This window comes from Dendrobates tinctorius, unplaced genomic scaffold (genome assembly GCF_039654945.1).
Source record: "Dendrobates tinctorius isolate UK_male_01 unplaced genomic scaffold, ASM3965494v1 ptg000029l, whole genome shotgun sequence".
Taxonomy (NCBI): Eukaryota; Metazoa; Chordata; class Amphibia; order Anura; family Dendrobatidae; genus Dendrobates; species Dendrobates tinctorius.
Window position 1 is genome coordinate 8,738,171 of NW_027361697.1, and position 18,376 is coordinate 8,756,546.

The 18,376-nt window shown below is 45.9% G+C and overlaps 1 protein-coding gene across 4 annotated transcripts in view; it reads right to left on the reverse strand.

The window, feature by feature from the left end:
• CEP350 (centrosomal protein 350) overlaps positions 1-16,504 on the reverse strand; it is a 132,188-nt gene extending 115,684 nt beyond the window's left edge. For all 4 annotated transcript variants that reach the window (XM_073571357.1, XM_073571356.1, XM_073571355.1 and 1 more), the window contains exon 1: positions 16,354-16,504. The gene's annotated coding sequence lies outside the window, so the exon portion shown is untranslated. The remainder of the gene's footprint in view (positions 1-16,353) is intronic.
• Between the last annotated feature and the right edge of the window lie 1,872 nt (positions 16,505-18,376).

Here is an 18,376-nt window from a genome sequence, read left to right on the forward strand (position 1 = left end):
GTCCCAAAATCTCTATGTTTTGTTCCCTGAGCCATTTAGTTATCACCTTTGCTTTATGGCAAGGTGCTCCATCATGTTGAAAAAGGCATTGTTGATCGCCAAACTGCTCTTGGACGGTTGGGAGAAGTTGCTCTTGGAGGACATTCTGGTACCATTCTTTATTCATGGCTGTGTTTTTAGGCAAGACTGAGAGAGAGAGCCCATTCCCTTGGCTGAGAAGCAACCCCACACATGAATGGTTTCAGGATGCTTGACAGTTGGCATGAGACAAGACTGGTGGTAGCGCTCACCTGGTCTTCTCCGAATAAGCCGTTTTCCAGATGTCCCAATCGAAAAGGGGATTCATCAGAGAAAATGACTTTACCCCAGTCCTCAGCAGTCCACTTCCTGTACCTCTTGCAGAATATCAGTCTGTCCATGATATTTTTTCTGGAGAGAAGTGGCTTCTTTGCTGCCCTCCTTGAGACCAGGCCTTGCTCCAAGATTCTCCGCCTCACAGTGCGTGCAGATGCACTCACACCTGCCTGCTGCCATTCCTGAGCAAGCTCTGCACTGCTGGTAGCCCGATCCTGCAGCTGAAACACTTTTAAGAGACGGTCCTGGCGCTTGCTGGTCTTTCTTGGGCGCCCTGGAGCCTTTTCGGCAACAAGGGAACCTCTCTCCTTGAAGTTCTTGATGATGCAATACATTGTTGACTGAGGTGCAATCTTTCTAGCTGCGATACTCTTCCCTGTTAGGCCATTTTTGTGCAGTGCAATGATGACTGCACGTGTTTCTTTAGAGATAACCATGGTTAACAGAAGAGAAACAATGATGACAAGCACCAGCCTCCTTTTAAAGTGTCCAGTGGTGTCATTCTTACTTAATCATGACAGATTGATCTCCAGCCCTGTCCTCATCAACACCCACACCTGTGTTAATGGAGCAATCACTGAAACGATGTTAGCTGGTCCTTTTAAGGCAGGGCTGCAATGATGTTGAAATGTGTTTTGGGGGATAAAGATAATTTTCTAGGCAAATATTGACTTTGCAAGTAATTGCTGTTAAGCTGATCACTCTTTATAACATTCTGGAGTATATGCAAATTGCCATTAGAAAAAAATGAAGCAGTAGACTTTGTAAAAATTAATATTTGTGTCATTCTCTAAACTTTTGGCCATGACTGTACTACCACTAATATCCCACATCATCCCGTCAGCCAGAGCTACCGGACTACTACCACTAATATCCCACATCATCCCGTCAGCCAGAGCTACCGGACTACTACTACTCCTAATATCCCACATCATCCCATCAGCCAGAGCCACCGGACAACTACCCCTAATATCCCTCATCATTCCATCAGCCAGAGCTACCGGACTACTACCCATAATATCCCACATCATCCCGTCAGCCAGAGCCACCAGACTACTACCACTAATATCCCACATCATCCCGTCAGCCAGAGCTACCGGACTACTACCACCAATATCCGACATCATCCCGTCAGCCAGAGCCACCGGACTACTACCACCAATATCCCACATCATCCCGTCAGCCAGAGCCACCGGACTACCACCACCAATATCCCACATCATCCCGTCAGCCAGAGCCACCGGACTGCTACCACTAATATCCCACATCATCCCGTCAGCCAGAGCTACCGGACTACTACCACTAATATCCCACATCATCCCGTCAGCCAGAGCCACCAGACTACTACCACTAATATCCCACATCATCCCGTCAGCCAGAGCTACCGGACTACTACCACTAATATCCCACATAGTCCCCTCAGCCAGAGCCACCGGACTACTACCACTAATATCCCACATTATCCCGTCAGCCAGAGCTACCGGACTACTACCCATAATATCCCAAATTGTCCCATCAGCCAGAGCCACCGGACTACCATCACTAATATCCCACATCAACCCATCAGCCAGAGCTACCGGACTACTACCACCAATATCCCACATCATCCCGTCAGCCTGGAGTCAGAAACAGAGCGCTGAGTGGAACGGTCCTAACTTCCATACAGGGGATCCCTTTAAGAGAGGCCTGGCGTCAGAACCAGAGCACTGAGTGGATTTGCCCTGACTTCCATACCAATGATCCCTTTAATAGAAGCCTGAGGTGAGAATCAGAGCGCTGAAGGATTTATCCTAACTTCCATACCGGAGATCCCTTTAAGAGAGGCCTGGGGTCAGTACCAAAGCGCAGAGTGGATTTTCCCTCACTTCTGTACAGAGGATCCCTTTAAGAGAGCCTGGGGTCAGTACCAGAGCATTTGAAGGCAATTGCCCTGACTTCCACCATGTCAGTGTCTGCTGAGGTTTTGTCACGTGGAAAAACTGTTGGTCATAGCAACCAATCAGAGCTCAGCTACTTTTAACCAGCTCTGGTGAAATGAGAGATGCTTAGAGATTGTTTGCAAGGAAAACTGTTGCTCATAGCAACCAATCACAGCTCAGCTTCTTTTGAATAGCTCTGGTGAAATGAAAGATGCTTCGTGATTGGTTGGTGGTACACACACATTCATTCTTATATATAGAGATGGTTAATGATACTGGATCAGGAAATTAAGTATACACTCCCTGACAGAAGTTATGTCGCTTATCCATGTTATGTAAATAAAAGCTTATAACCTGACGTTAAATTCATCCATTGGTTGTATAAATTATTCTTTTGAAAGCTGAAACCCTCCGAAATGTGGTTTTGGTTAAGAAAATAAATTGGCATCAATGCAGCAGAAATATTGATCATTTAATGGACACAGAATGGTCAGATTTTGGAAAGAGAAAAGTTTTGTTGCCTGGTCATATAATCCTAGTTTACATCCTCACCTGTGCTCAGTAAATGATCGGTTAATTAGTGGGTGTGTATAAAAAGAAATCCAGCACCCCCAGACCTTCACTTGAGCTCTGACAATATGCTAAAAATTCACCCTGCGACCAAAGCCTGGATTATCAAGAGGCTGAAGACCAGATCCACTGCAGAGGTGGCTGGCACCTTTAATGTGTCTCAGCGTTAAGAACAAAGAATTAAAAAAAAAAGATTCGAAGAGACTGGAGATGTGTTTGACAAGCCCAGGTCCAGCAGACCCCGCAAGACAACTGCTCAGGAGGAACGTTTGTTGGTTAGAAAATCCAAAGCAAGCCACTCTTCAGAGCTCCAACAGGCCTGGTCACCTCAAGTCCCTGGGTCAACTATAACGGTTTGTTGGATTCGGTCTACAAATGGCCTCCATGGTCAAATCAGTGCCCAGAAGCCAGCACTAAACAAAAGGCAAATTAAAAAAAAACCTGTGGCATTTGCAAAGTCCCACAGCCTGCTAAACAGATGGACGCTGGAAAAGTGGTAGAAGGTGGATTTCTCTGATGAATCTTCAGTAGAATTACACCACAGCCACCGCAAATACTGCAGGAGACCTACTGGAGCCCGTATGGATCCAAAATACTCCCAGAAAACAGTTAAATTTGGTGATGGAAAGATCATGGTCTGGGGTTACATTCAGTATGGGGGTGTGCAAAACATTTGCAAGGTGGAAGGCAATATCAATAGCCTAAAATATCAAGAAGTATTAGCTACCTCTTATAATCCAAATCATAAAAGGGGTCAAATTCTGCAGCAGGATGGTGCTCCATCTCACACATCCATCTCTACAACAAAGTTCCTCCAGGCAAAAAAGATCAAGGTGCTCAAGGACTGGCCAGCCCAGTCACCAGACATGAACATCATTGAGCATGTTTGGGGTAGGATGAAAGAGGAAGCTTGGAAGACAAAACCAAAGAATCTAGATGAACTCTGGGAGGCATGTAAGACTGCATTCTTTGCTATCCCTGATGACTTCATTAATAAATTGTATGAATCATTGTTGAACCGCATGGATGCAGTCATTCAAGCTAATGGAAGTCACACAAAATATTTAAAATGACTAATAGCACCACAACTTCATTCACCAATGTTATGCAACATATATTTGTATTTTAAGTTATTTGTTTGAATATCACATTACTTTCTGTGGCCGACAAAACTTTTGTCTTGCCAAAATCTGACCATTCTGTGTCCATTAAATGATCAATATTTCTGCATTGATGGCAATTTATTTTTTTAACCTAAACCACATTTCGGAGGGTTTCAGCTTTCAAAAGAATAATTTATACAACCAATGGATGAATTTAACGTCAGGTTATAAGCTTTTATTTACATAACATGGATAAGCGACAACTTCTGTCAGGGAGTGTACACGTACTCTATATTTATATAATGATCGCTACATTTATAATCCGATGGAGTAGCATTTACCTAATGAAAGGTTAGTGATTTTCTTTGTATCTGATATTATATTTATATTGCATTATTCTTTTAATTCTTATGTATCAGAGTGAATTCTGTTATTTTCTATATTGTGAGTCCTGCGCGCCTTTCATTATAGATCTTTGTTCTATGTAGAAGAAACAGCACGGACCAACAGAATTAGCATTCTGTGACGTCTCATTCCCAACTGAATCAGAGAACCCCAATAATTAACCCCTTAAGCCCCAAGGGTGGTTTGCACATTCATGACCAGGCCAATTTTTACAATTCTGACCACTGTCCCTTTATGAGGTAATAACTCAAACGCTTCCATGGATCCCGGTGATTCTGACATTGTTTTCTCGTGACATATTGTAGTTCATGTTAGTGGTAAAATTTCATTCAAATAACTTGCATTTGTGAAAAAAAACGGAAATTTGGTGAAAATTTCGCAATTTCCCAACTTTGAATTTTTATGCCCTTAAATCACAGAGATACGGCACACAAAAAACTTGATAAGTAACATTTCCCACATGTTTACTTTACATCAGCACAAATTTGGAACCAAAATTTTTTTTTGTTAGGAAGTTATAAGGGTTAAAAATTGACCAGCGATTTCTCATTTTTGCAACACCATTTTATTTTTACGGATCACATCACATTTGAAGCCACTTTGAGGGGTCTATATGATAGAAAATACCCAAAAGTGACACCATTCTAAAAACTGCACCACTTAAGGTGCTCAAAACCACATTCAAGAAGTTTATTAACCCTTTAGGTGCGTCACAGGAATTTTTTGAATATTTAAAAAAAAAAAAATTAACATTTAACTTTTTTTTCACAAAAAAAATACTTCAGGTTCAATTTTTTTTATTTTACCAAGGGTAACAGGAGAAATTGGACTGCAAAATTTATTGTGCAATTTGTCCTGAGTACGCTGATACCTGATATGTGGGGGGGAACCACTGTTTGGTCGCATGGCTGAGCTCAGAAGGGAAGGAGCGCCGTTTGACTTTTTCAATGCAAAATTGGCTGAAATTCAAATCGGACGCCATGTCACTTTTGGAGAGCCCCTGATGTACCTAAACAGTGGAAACCCCCCACAAGTGACCCAAATTTGGAAACTAGACCCCCCAAGGAACTTATCTAGGATATGTGGTGAGAACTTTGAACCCACAAGGGCTTCACAGAAGTTTATAACGTACAGCGGTACAATTAAAAAATCATTGAGGAGATGAAAAACCGCACAGCAATCCGCAGGTATTTTGACCTGCGGTTTTTACAGAATCCGCACCTAATCCGCAGCGTGTGGACACAGCCTAAGGGTAACAGGAGAAATTGGACCCCGAAAGTTGTTTTGCAATTTGTCCTGAGTAGGCTGATACCCCATATGTGGGGGTAAAACACTGTTTGGGCGCATGGCAGAGTTTGGAAGGGAAGGACCACCATTTGACTTTTTCAACTCAGAATTGGCTGGAATTGAGATCAGACACCATGTTGCATATGGAGAGCACCTGATGTGCCCAAACAGTGGAAACCCCCAATTCTAACTCCAACCCTAACCCCAACACACCCCTAACCCTAATCTCAGCCCCAACCCTAGCCCTAACCCTAATGGGAAAATTGAAATAAATACATTTTCTTTTAATTTTATTATTTTCCCCTAACTAAGGCGGTGATAACGGGGGGTTTGATTTACTATTTATGGCGGTTTTTATGTTTGGCAGCTGTCACGCGCTAAAAGACGCTTTTTATTGTAAAAATAGTTTTTGCATCACCACATATTGAGAGCTATAATTTTTCCATATTTTGACCCACCGAGTCATGTGAGGTCTTATTTTTTGCGGGACAAGGTGACGTTTTTATTGGTACCATTTTCGGGCACGTGACATTTTTTGGTCGCTTTTTATTCCGATATTTGGGACGCAGAGTGAACAAAAACCAGCGTTTCATGAATTTCTTGGGGGGGGGTGCGTTTACACCGTTCCGCGTGCGGTAAAATTTATAAAGCGGTTTTATTCTTCGGGTCAGTGCAGTTACAGCGATACCTTATTTAGGTTGTTTTTTTTATGTTTTGTTTTATGCAAAACTATTTTATATAAAAAATAATTATTTTTGCATCGCTTTATTCTGCAAGCTATAACTTTTTTTTATTTTTTCGCTGATGATGCTGTATTGCGGCTCGTTTTTTGCGGGACAAGATGAAGTTTTCAGCGGTACCATGGATATTTATATGCATCTTTTTGATCGCGCGTTATTGCACTTTTTGTTCGGCGGTATGATAATAAATAATTATTTTTTGCTTTGTTTTCTATTTTTTAAGGTGTTCGCTAAAGGGGTTAACTAATGGGACAGTTTTATAGGGCAGGTCGTTACGGACGCGGCGCTACCAAACGTGTACTTTTATTGTTTTGTTTCTTTTTTATTTCTAAAAAATGAATTTATTGGGGGGAATATTTTTTTTTCTAATTTATTTGGCGATTTTTTAAAATTATTTTAACACTTTTTTTTTTTAACTTTATTACATTGTCCCAGGTGGGACATCACTGTCCTGTGACAGATCACTGTGACAGATCAGCGATCTGTCACAGGCAGTGCAGCAGGCTTCCTCGTGCCTGCTCTTTGCAGGCACTGAGGAAGCCAGCTCCCTGCAGGCCCCCGTCGCCATCTTGGATTCGGGGGCCTGCAGGGAAGGAGCCCCGCCCCCCGCAGCAGCGGTGCACATTGCGCTGCCGTGGGGGGCTCAGGGAAGCACGGAGGGAGCCCCCTCCCTGCCGATGCTTCCCTTTAACCACCGGTACACCGCGATCGTGTTTGATCGCGGTGTGCAAGGGGTTAACGTGTCGGGGGCGGTCCGTGACCGCCCCTGACACATTGTGCCGGGTGTCAGTTGTGATAATCAGCTGACACCCAGCCGCGATCAGCGGCGCTCACCACGTGGGCGCCGCTGATCGCTATGACGTACTATCCCGTCCCTGGGAATTAAGTCCCAGGGCACATGGACGGGATATTACGTCATATGGGATTAAGGGGTTAATGGGGTCCGTCAGCTGTCTGGTGTCAGATTTTTTACACTGAGTCCTTCTTCCGTTTGAAACAGGACGTCACAAGATCATCATTCTGTTTGTCTGTTTCACCTTGAAGAAATGGGACAGGTAAACAGAATAGTTATACAGACGTGTGAACAGACCATACACCTGAAACATGTGATGAGTTTCGAGTAATAGAGAAGCAGTTGCGACTTTTCTGAAGCGACACCTTAAATGCTAAATGGGTTGCCCTCCTCAATGTTTTCTAAACACTATTGTTGGGATCTTCTTTAAAGGGTATCTGTCACCTCATTTTTGCCCTATGAGTTGCAGCTACCGCCATCAGGGGCTTATCTACAGCATTCGGTAATGCTGTAGATCAGGGCTGTGGAGTCGGTAAGCCACAGTTGCGACTCCGACTCCTGGATTTTATCAGGCTCCGGCTCCGAGTCCTTCATAAATGGCCAATTCATAACAACAAATTTACTGTTGTAAAATATTAAACATCGTGCTTATTCACTTTCTCACCATCATATAAGTAATCAGACCACTTAGAGCAAAAACTACATTTATTAGAATACAATTAGAATATAGCAAAAAACTTTTCTAAACTTTTCTAAACTGTAAGTAAATATGCAATAAACACTTATGCAGTTAATAAGAAGAAATCTATAAATTTGTCCTCAGAAAAAGTATTGCCTCTGTCAGATCCTCCTTCATGGATGCCCTCAAATCTGATCTAATTATTTTGAGAGCAGAGAACAACCTCTCTACACTAACTTGTGTTGGTGGCAAAGCAGTAACCACTCGGGCAACATCTCTGACAATGTCAGGATACAGAGGAATCGCTTGTTGCACTGTTATTTTTGATGAACGGTCAAATTTCTCAATTTCTTTTAGTGCACATGAAAAATTCTGCTGAAATGTACTGGCTGTGTTCCTTGATGGGGATGACTCTTCTTCTATGCGGGAACGCTTTGCACGGTCCTTGTGATCCAAATATTTTTCGAAATGAAATTCTTCATCAGTTGATGATGAAGGTGAAGATGTGGCAGGACGACCAAATTCTTCTTGTTCCTCCTGACTGTTCTGCAACCCTTTCATCCTTACTGCTATTTCAAACAGAGCTTCTTTTCCTTTACTTAGCTGTTGATCATCTAGAAGAATCCAATGCATTGGGTCTACATAAACAGCTGCCAAAAGAATGTTATTTTGTAATAGTAGCTCCTCTCTCCGTTTCATTGATGTAGCAATGCCACTTGCAATTAACCCTCCTCTTTGGGACAGGCGAAACATCAGGTTCTTCCACTCTTAAGAAAATACCTGGAGTTAAGTCCTCTGCTTGTAATTTTTTAGTCACTGTAAATGGGTGCTCTAGCAATTTTTCCAGCTCAGTCACCTGATTCCACTGACGTTCATTTAGCGTCAGTTGAGGGTTAGCCATGTCTACAAGAAAGGTTTTCAGTTCAACCAAGCGCTGAATCATTAAGTAAGTACTGCCCCATCGTGTAGCTTGATCAATAATTGCCCCTTTTCCAGCACGTCTCTTCAAAATTGAGTCAACTTTAGGGGTTCTGGCAACAGTAGCCAATTTTCTCACCTTGCCAATCAGTGCAGCAGCATGTCCTTCTTGCAGACAGTCTCTTATAGCCAGCTGTAGCGTATGCACAACACAGCGCATGTGATGAATGAAAGAACATATTGACAGTTTCAACAAGATCTAAACTATCATGTTGCTGTTCATCTGAAGCAACTTCAGTTTGCTCCTCAGTTACAATACTGTGTTCCTCTGTTTCAAACATTTCTGTGTCTGTGGACCCAGAATGTTCTTCTAGCTGCTGGTCACCATCATTACTCTCATTCATTAGCTTAATAGTACTTATCATATTTGAAGCATTGTCAGTTACGACAGAAAGAACTTGCTCTTTTTTAAGTTCATAGTCTTGCAGAACCTTTTCCACCAAGACCTGGAGAAACTCACTGGTGTGATGAGCTTTGGTGTCTGTTACTGCCAATGTCTTGGTAACTATTTCATTTTTGTCACAAACAAATCGGACATTGATGGCAAAATAGTTCACTCTGTGACGTGTGCAGGCATCCATTTTAAGAAACAGAAAGCATCCTTGAGAGTTTTTTTTAAGTTCTTCCTTTTGTTTAAAAGCTTCTTCGATTACTAATTTTCTAATACTCTCTCTCTCCAGAGAAACACCAAGCTTGCGGGCCATTTCCCCATTCAGACACATAAAAGCTGGTCGTGAAAATAATGAAATAGGCACACTATCCTTTACAACAAGCTCTATGATCTGTTTTTTAAATGTATCTACTGTCATTGTCACAGTAACTTTGTCACTGACAAAATATCTTGCAACTGATGGCTGCAAAGTTCTCTGCTCCTTTGTTTGGCTGGAAGAGCTGGGCACTGGTTCATTGGTTTGGATGCAGTCTTTCCCATCCACTGCTTTCAGTACTTCGGGATGAAAGCGCTGTAAATGTCTCTTTAGATTAGAAGCTCTGGTAGGAGCATTTTTATCTTTGCCTGAATATGCACTCATCTTGGCTTCACAGCATTTGTTTTCGTCTGGATCATTTGTCATACACTGACAGACATAATGTTTTCTATCTTGAGTGATGGTGAAATGTTCAAATACAGCTGATTTAATGTGATGCTTCTTTGACATTCTCAGGTTTTTAATTCGGCATTCACAATCCAAATGACAATTGTTTTTCCTAAAAACAATTGTACAAAATTATTGCCAGGTCGTACAACTGATATAGTGGTCAGTAATACTGTTATTATTCCTCATGTACTCACAGTTAACTGATGCAAAGTTTGTTGAAAGGATAATACTCCTTACAGTCTTCCTCTTCTGAGTAGCAGGCAGCTGTGAGATGCTTGGAAGACGCACACCTAGTATGATCTAGTCTAGAGGAGGAGCTTTACTACTAAGAATTTGCAACACATTTTCAGTTTCATACATTGTAAGTAGGGGGGTTGGGGCAGCATGAGGTTAACCAAGTATAAGATTAGATAAGGGCAGTGGAGAACAGTGACACACAAGAAGTAAGAAATGTCTATCTCCAGCAGAACTGCTTATCACTGTTGTTCATAGTTTGATAGAACATATATTTGAGTAACATTTATAAAATTCATATGAAAGTTCAATTATGAAATATTAATACATTTTTTTTAAAGCTGGAGTCGGTACATTTCTACCGACTCCGACCAAAACTAACTCCGACTCCACGACTCCGACTCCACAGCCCTGCTGTAGATAAGGCCCTGATGCAACCTGAAAGAGAAGAAAAACAAGTTATATTATACTCACCCGGGGGTCCGGCTCCTCCCATCTTCTAGCGATGACGTCCTCCTTCTTACTTCTGCTGCGGCTCTTGCGAAGGCGTACTTTATCTGCTCTGTTGAGGGAAGAGCAGAGTACTGCAGTGCGTAGGCACCGGGAAAGGTCAGAGAGGTCCGGCGCCTGCCCACTGCAGTATTTTACTCTGCCCTCAACAGGGAAGATATAGTATGCCTGTGCAGGAGCCGCGGCAGAAGTAAAGAGGAGGATGTCATTGCTAGAAGATGGGAGGCGCCGGACCGCGACACCCATCGGACCGGACCCCCGGGTGAGTATAATCTAACTCGTTATTCTTCTCTTTCAGGTTACATCGGGGGCTCATCTACAGCATTACAGAATGCTGTAGATAAGCCACTGGTGGCGGTGGCCGCATCTCATATATAAATGAGGTGACAGATTCCCCTTAAGGGATGAAGTAAAAGTTATGTTTCAACATAACAGATTGATTTTTTTTTTTTTTTTTTTTACTGGGAAATGATTATCTGACCTGTGAAATTGTAGCCAATGGATACTGGCTCTTTTAAAAAGCTGTTGACAATTAAGAACAAAAGTTCTGGAATCTCAATTATTGAACCGGAGGTTCCAAAATCTCATTTTAGAAGCTTAATCCAGATCAAACAGGTGCTGTGCATCCCTGATCCAGCAATTCACAGCGGCAGAGGTCAGGGAATGCACTTCTGTGATGTTGACTGATGAGAGAGGGAGATGTAAACCTGAAATGATGAGTAAATGACAGCACGCCCCATTATACAGATGAGTCTCATCCTGCCCAACATGAAAGGGATGTGAATAATCACAGTTTAGACTCTTGTTACACCTCACATGACAAAATCTTAGAAATATTGTTGCTGTGATGGAAACTGAAGCATTTAATAAAGGCTCTCTATCATACCTCATTGTAAATTGAAGTCGGGAATCACTACAAGAAAAATCTAAAACTAGATGATGGTAACGTCAATGAATAGTCAGTAATGTAATATATGGACACAGTAGATGTGAGAATCTGTCAGACTACACTAAAGGGGCTGTTGTCCACTACTAGGACAACATCTTCTCAGTCTGAATATTAATTCCTATGAAAATATAAACAGTTATACTGACCTCCTATGCCGGCACCATTCCAGCGGTGTTGGCACTGGCTGTCCCTGGGCTCATGTGTGATTCTTATGACACGTGAGCCCAGCGCCAGCATCACTGCCTCAGCCTTTATACGCATTAATATAAAAAAAAAAAAAAAAAAAAAAAAAAGAAAGAGAGAGGGGGCCACAGCTCTCACTCTTAATTACTTATATGTCCGAATGCAGAGACAGTGACGTCAGTGGTGATCGGGTGCAGGGCTCACATGATGTAGCATCCTCACGTGAACCCCGGAAATGCCATTGCCAACACCGCTGAAACGTCACCGGCATAGGAGGAGAGTATGAGTGTTTTTATTTTCACAGGAACCCCTTGGTTGTCCCAGTAGTGGACAAACCCTTGCGGGTATGTACACATGTTGCAGATTTGGCTGCGGATCCGCAGCAGTTTTCTCGGCTGTGCACATGCTGCGGAAAATTAGCACACATTTGCTGCGGTTTATTTTCCGCAGCATGTCAATTCTTTGTGTGGAATCCGCAGCGATTTTACACCTCTTCCATTATATGAATCCGCAGGTGTAAAAACGCAGGCGCAATCCGTACAAAGTCTGCACTAAATCCGCAGGTAAAAGGCAGGTCATTTTACCTGCGGATTTAGCAAAATCTGCGCTGAAAAATCCACAGCCAAATCCGCAACGTGTGCACACACCCTTAATGTAGTCTGGCAGATGCTCACATCTACTGTGTCCATAGGTTGCTTTAAAAAGTTTCTCCAATATTTTTTTTTTTTTTATTCCCCTTACACCCGTGATGTTGTGCAATCACGATCCCAGAAACATTGACATTCAGAGAAAGACTTCCTCTGGATTTCTAATTTCTCTTGGGGAGAGGAGAGTAAAGGGGCCGCTGAATGGCCACAATGACTGTCTGACATAACGTAACACAAGCCCTGGGAATTGTTATTTTATTGAAGGGGGGGGGGGGGGACATAGTGATTGAGAAAGGGTTCTCTTGAGTAGTGTGCAACCCCTTTTAATTGAGAAACTAATGCTCCGCAATGCGAGCAGACAAGTCAGAGTTGCAGTCATAAGATGAAAGATAGGGAAGAGATAAATGCTGGATACGGCAGAAGACAGTAAGTATTCTATTGAAGTCACTGTACATACGGTATATTACTGGTAGCAAATTGTGAAAGAAAAAAAAAAAAAGACACACACTGGAAAGGACTTTAATAATATTGCCTTTTGAGAGATTAAAAGGGACGGCATAATGTAGGGACAAAGACCCGGATTCCAGTGATATGCCAATAACTCGGCTGCTTGCTGTGGTTTTGATAACAATTCCTAATTTAGCAGGAGATCATCACTAGAGGACTAGTAAACCTGCTGCCATGTAGTCCTCCATATTCTTGAGCTCTGTATAACTCTGCCCCCACAATTGATTGGCAGCTTTCTGCCTACGCAAAGTTTACAGAGAAATCTGCCAGTGGTGTGGGTGGAGTTATAATGGGCTCAGCATTCAGGGAACTGCTATATCTGCAGCAGAGAACACTGATTTTATCAAACCTGTATCAAACAAACCAGTAAGTGAATCTGGAATCAGAGTCTTCGCGCCCACATTATGCTGCACTCAGATGGGGTAACAAAAACCTGGTGACAAGTTCCCTTTAAGTAACCATCATCTTGTGAATACCACAAAGAAGTCACCTGGGAAATTTGTCTTTAGCGCTTATGTATAACATTACACTACAGCCCACCATGGGACATACTGATGTGCAGATTTTATGCAGAGAACGAGGGGAGAAAAGGCAGCACAAGCCACGGCTCATGTCTCCTAGGTATGTTCCGAGTTTAGGGTGAAATCAAGACTGCACACAATGGAAGTGTGTGTGGGGCATCTAGAACCCTGTTTACACGCTACAGAAAAGGTTCCTCACAAATTTTTGTTTGCGTAGTGGAAAAAAACAAGTTCAATGGAAGGTAAGCTACTGATTCCTGCAGAGTCCATGAAGTAAAGCCGGATTCACACATCTATATTTCACAGTCTGAGCACAGATTGACCGCAGGTCTCCTAACCCTGCGAGTCTCGTATATGGTTATCAGGCTGAGGAGTTCGGATCAGGACACACAGGGCCGCTCTCTAGCTCATAGTGTATACTCAGAATCCAGCCTAAAGCCGGGAATAAACCCCTTTGAATGAATCAGTCTGATGCTCCTGCAGACCCACAGAGCGTACAGTAATTATGTGTTGCACACGTGTATAAAACATATCCACAGGTATGCAAAAAAAATTAAAGATGTTCACATTACCAAAAGGAAAACAAAACAAAGCATGAAAGACATCCAGTTAAACAAAAAACGGTTTTACACCTAAAGCTTCTACTCAGCCCTATGTGTCTCCATAGTTACAGATTACAAACAAAACCCCTGCAGTCTGATTTTGCAGCCATTACTAAAGCTGGTGTATGTAGAGCAGAGCAGTCACCAGGTGCAGCGCGGGCAGAGGCGCAGAGCGAGCAAGGAGAGTCACAGCAGCGCGGGCAGAGGCGCAGAGCGAGCAAGGAGAGTCACAGCAGCGCGGGCAGAACCGCAGAGCGAGCAAGGAGAGTCACAGCAGCGCGGGCAGAACCGCAGAGCGAGCAAGGAGAGTCACAGCAGCGCGGGCAGAACCGCAGAGCGAGCAAGGAGAGTCACAGCAGCGCGGGCAGAACCGCAGAGCGAGCAAGGAGAGTCACAGCAGCGCGGGCAGAACCGCAGAGCGAGCAAGGAGAGTCACAGCAGCGCGGGCAGAACCGCAGAGCGAGCAAGGAGAGTCACAGCAGCGCGGGCAGAACCGCAGAGCGAGCAAGGAGAGTCACAGCAGCGCGGGCAGAACCGCAGAGCGAGCAAGGAGAGTCACAGCAGCGCGGGCAGAACCGCAGAGCGAGCAAGGAGAGTCACAGCAGCGCGGGCAGAACCGCAGAGCGAGCAAGGAGAGTCACAGCAGCGCGGGCAGAACCGCAGAGCGAGCAAGGAGAGTCACAGCAGCGCGGGCAGAACCGCAGAGCGAGCAAGGAGAGTCACAGCAGCGCGGGCAGAACCGCAGAGCGAGCAAGGAGAGTCACAGCAGCGCGGGCAGAACCGCAGAGCGAGCAAGGAGAGTCACAGCAGCGCGGGCAGAACCGCAGAGCGAGCAAGGAGAGTCACAGCAGCGCGGGCAGAACCGCAGAGCGAGCAAGGAGAGTCACAGCAGCGCGGGCAGAACCGCAGAGCGAGCAAGGAGAGTCACAGCAGCGCGGGCAGAACCGCAGAGCGAGCAAGGAGAGTCACAGCAGCGCGGGCAGAACCGCAGAGCGAGCAAGGAGAGTCACAGCAGCGCGGGCAGAACCGCAGAGCGAGCAAGGAGAGTCACAGCAGCGCGGGCAGAACCGCAGAGCGAGCAAGGAGAGTCACAGCAGCGCGGGCAGAACCGCAGAGCGAGCAAGGAGAGTCACAGCAGCGCGGGCAGAACCGCAGAGCGAGCAAGGAGAGTCACAGCAGCGCGGGCAGAACCGCAGAGCGAGCAAGGAGAGTCACAGCAGCGCGGGCAGAACCGCAGAGCGAGCAAGGAGAGTCACAGCAGCGCGGGCAGAACCGCAGAGCGAGCAAGGAGAGTCACAGCAGCGCGGGCAGAACCGCAGAGCGAGCAAGGAGAATCACAGCAGCGCGGGCAGAACCGCAGAGCGAGCAAGGAGAATCACAGCAGCGCGGGCAGAACCGCAGAGCGAGCAAGGAGAATCACAGCAGCGCGGGCAGAACCGCAGAGCGAGCAAGGAGAGTCACAGCAGTGCGGGCAGAACCGCAGAGCGAGCAAGGAGAATCACAGCAGCGCGGGCAGAACCGCAGAGCGAGCAAGGAGAATCACAGCAGCGCGGGCAGAACCGCAGAGCGAGCAAGGAGAATCACAGCAGCGCGGGCAGAACCGCAGAGCGAGCAAGGAGAGTCACAGCAGCGCGGGCAGAACCGCAGAGCGAGCAAGGAGAGTCACAGCAGCGCGGGCAGAACCGCAGAGCGAGCAAGGAGAATCACAGCAGCGCGGGCAGAACCGCAGAGCGAGCAAGGAGAATCACAGCAGCGCGGGCAGAACCGCAGAGCGAGCAAGGAGAGTCACAGCAGCGCGGGAAGAACCGCAGAGCGAGCAAGGAGAGTCACAGCAGCGCGGGAAGAACCGCAGAGCGAGCAAGGAGAGTCACAGCAGCGCGGGAAGAACCGCAGAGCGAGCAGAACCTCTGCGGAGGCAGAGGCACGGAGCAAGCAGAACAGCAGCGCAGGCAGAGGCGCAGAGGTGATCAGTGCAGAACAGCCCCTGTAGTCTGAGCCGTGCAGCCCCCGTAGTCAGTGCTGGCCGTCTTATGATGGAGGAGCCTGAGCGGTCGGCGCAGACAGGTCGCTGACATATGGCTGCTGTCAGTGAGGAGACCGCCGGCAGCCCGAAGCTCACACTCCCACCACCTCCATGACAACCAGAGCAGGCAGCCCGTATACAGGGGCTGGCAGGCAGGCTGGTACTTCTAGTCCCACAGCAGGACGCCACACATAGGTGACATCTCAGCAGAGAAGCCGGCACACACCCGGCCCCCGCCGGCCGCACACTGACCTCCGCCCCCGGTCACAGACGCTTCGGTTCTTCTGCTCTTCCAGTTCTCTTCTGCTCCTGGTAACCAGACTACTTCCGCTTCCGGGGTCACGTCCCGCGCTCCCATTGGTCGGCAGTGAGCGGAGGCTAGTGCGCAGTTACAACGGACATTCCTAGAGCGGCCCCGCGGGCGGGAGCGGGAGAGTCTCGCGAGAAGGCGGAGAGCGCGTGCACGTCGCCATGGTGGTTGGGGCAGCGCGTCATGGGGGGTGGGGGCACAGCATAACAGCGCCGCTTACCACCTGCCGCCGCTAGGGGGAGACAACGCACCTGAAAATGACTACTCTATTCACACTGGTCCGAGGAAAAGAAGCGTTATATGGAGGGGACACCACAATGAAGAGGCATGTCAGCATACAACTGTGACACCCTTACCAAATAATGTAGGAATGACCAAAAGCATAAGCTGTGCCCCAGAAGATTAAAAAAAAAAGACCCCGCGCCCCTGAATAAACTAGTAATATTACATTGGCCGCTATCAATAAACCTGCACTGTGTAATATCAGGGGTAACATCGCTGTATGTGGAGCCTGACGTCACATAAGGAGACTTATAGGCCGTGCATGCGCCTCTAGGAAATTAAATATGCAAATTACCCTTGAGCAAGAAAGAGAACCCGAACACTAGCGCCACCTATGGGAAGCAGCAATCCTACAAGTCAATACCTACCCTGGTCGCATGACTTGGGCTAAAAGACAAGCCAGAATCTGTTTGCAGACACCGTGTTCCGGGATGTTGCTCCTCATCAGTGCAAAGCGGGAGATCGGATCTGGCCGTGTGAGGTCTCCAACCGGGGTCTTGAGGAGTAACGTTTCTCCAGTGGAGAGTGCCATGCACACAGCAAAATCACAGCTCCTGCTTGGCACTGAGGAGGAGCAACACTCCAAAACATGTTTTTAGTTTTAACCCCTTGATCACCCCCTTTACAGAAAAAAAAAAAAAAGCTGGCTATTCCCCATAGATAATAATCACCTATCAGGGCTGACTGATGTTTATCGTGGACTCTCCCTGGCAGCAGCTACTGGGGATGAGGGATTGTGATCGCGACAAATATTTAGTTTCTGTGGGAGATTAAATAAACATGCACACTCGGGGGATATGAGCATGCAAGACCTGATGTGAGCTGGCCTCCGCTTGCCAGTTTTCTCCTTACAATGTGCAGTGACAGTGCGCTCTCTGGGCGGCTCGTCACTTCCCATCAGAGTTGGAGAGGGCACTGTCACTGTGCATATTACACAGTGAACAAAGGATAGATCCAGCCCTGCGGACATACACTAGTCTTTGTTTAGGCAAGTCCACATCAGAGCCGTGTACTAAAGCTTATATGTTAAAAGTTGCATTATCATCTACGCGTTTAAGGATCTTGCAGCTCATGATTAAGGGTTCGATAAGCACCTGAGACACAGAGATGCTAATGCAACTTATGCTCCACAACCTTATGAGGCAATCGCTGCAAACAAACGACTTCTGGACCCCTCACTGACACTTCTGCACCTGTCTACAGGTATTTTGGCAGAATCCTTATGAGCAAACTGCTCCTTCCGTCTCAGGAGTCTTGGTGTCTTCTCCAGACTGCAGGTTTCTGATTGTTGCACAGATTTACATTGGAGCTCATAGTTCGGTGCTTTGCTCTTAGCTATTCTTGGATGCCTTCAGCTGTGTTTTGGGACATTGGACCCATGTTCCTGTGACTCAGACTAAGCTTTCTGACACCAGGCAGCACATTTGGCTCTAGAATGTCGATAGTCTTGAAATTTAATTGTGCCCTGCACAGAATGCAGACCCCCTCTGCCAACACAACAAAGCAGCCCCCCCTCCCCCCAAAAAATAATAATAATCGAGCCTCCTCCATGTCTCAGTGTAGGTAGAATGTTTTCTTTGTATGCTTCATTTTTGCGTCTGAACAGAGCTGAGGCGACTTGTCGAAAAGCTCCAGTTTTTGCCTCCTCTGTTCAAATGGTGTTCTATAAGCTTTGTGGCTTCT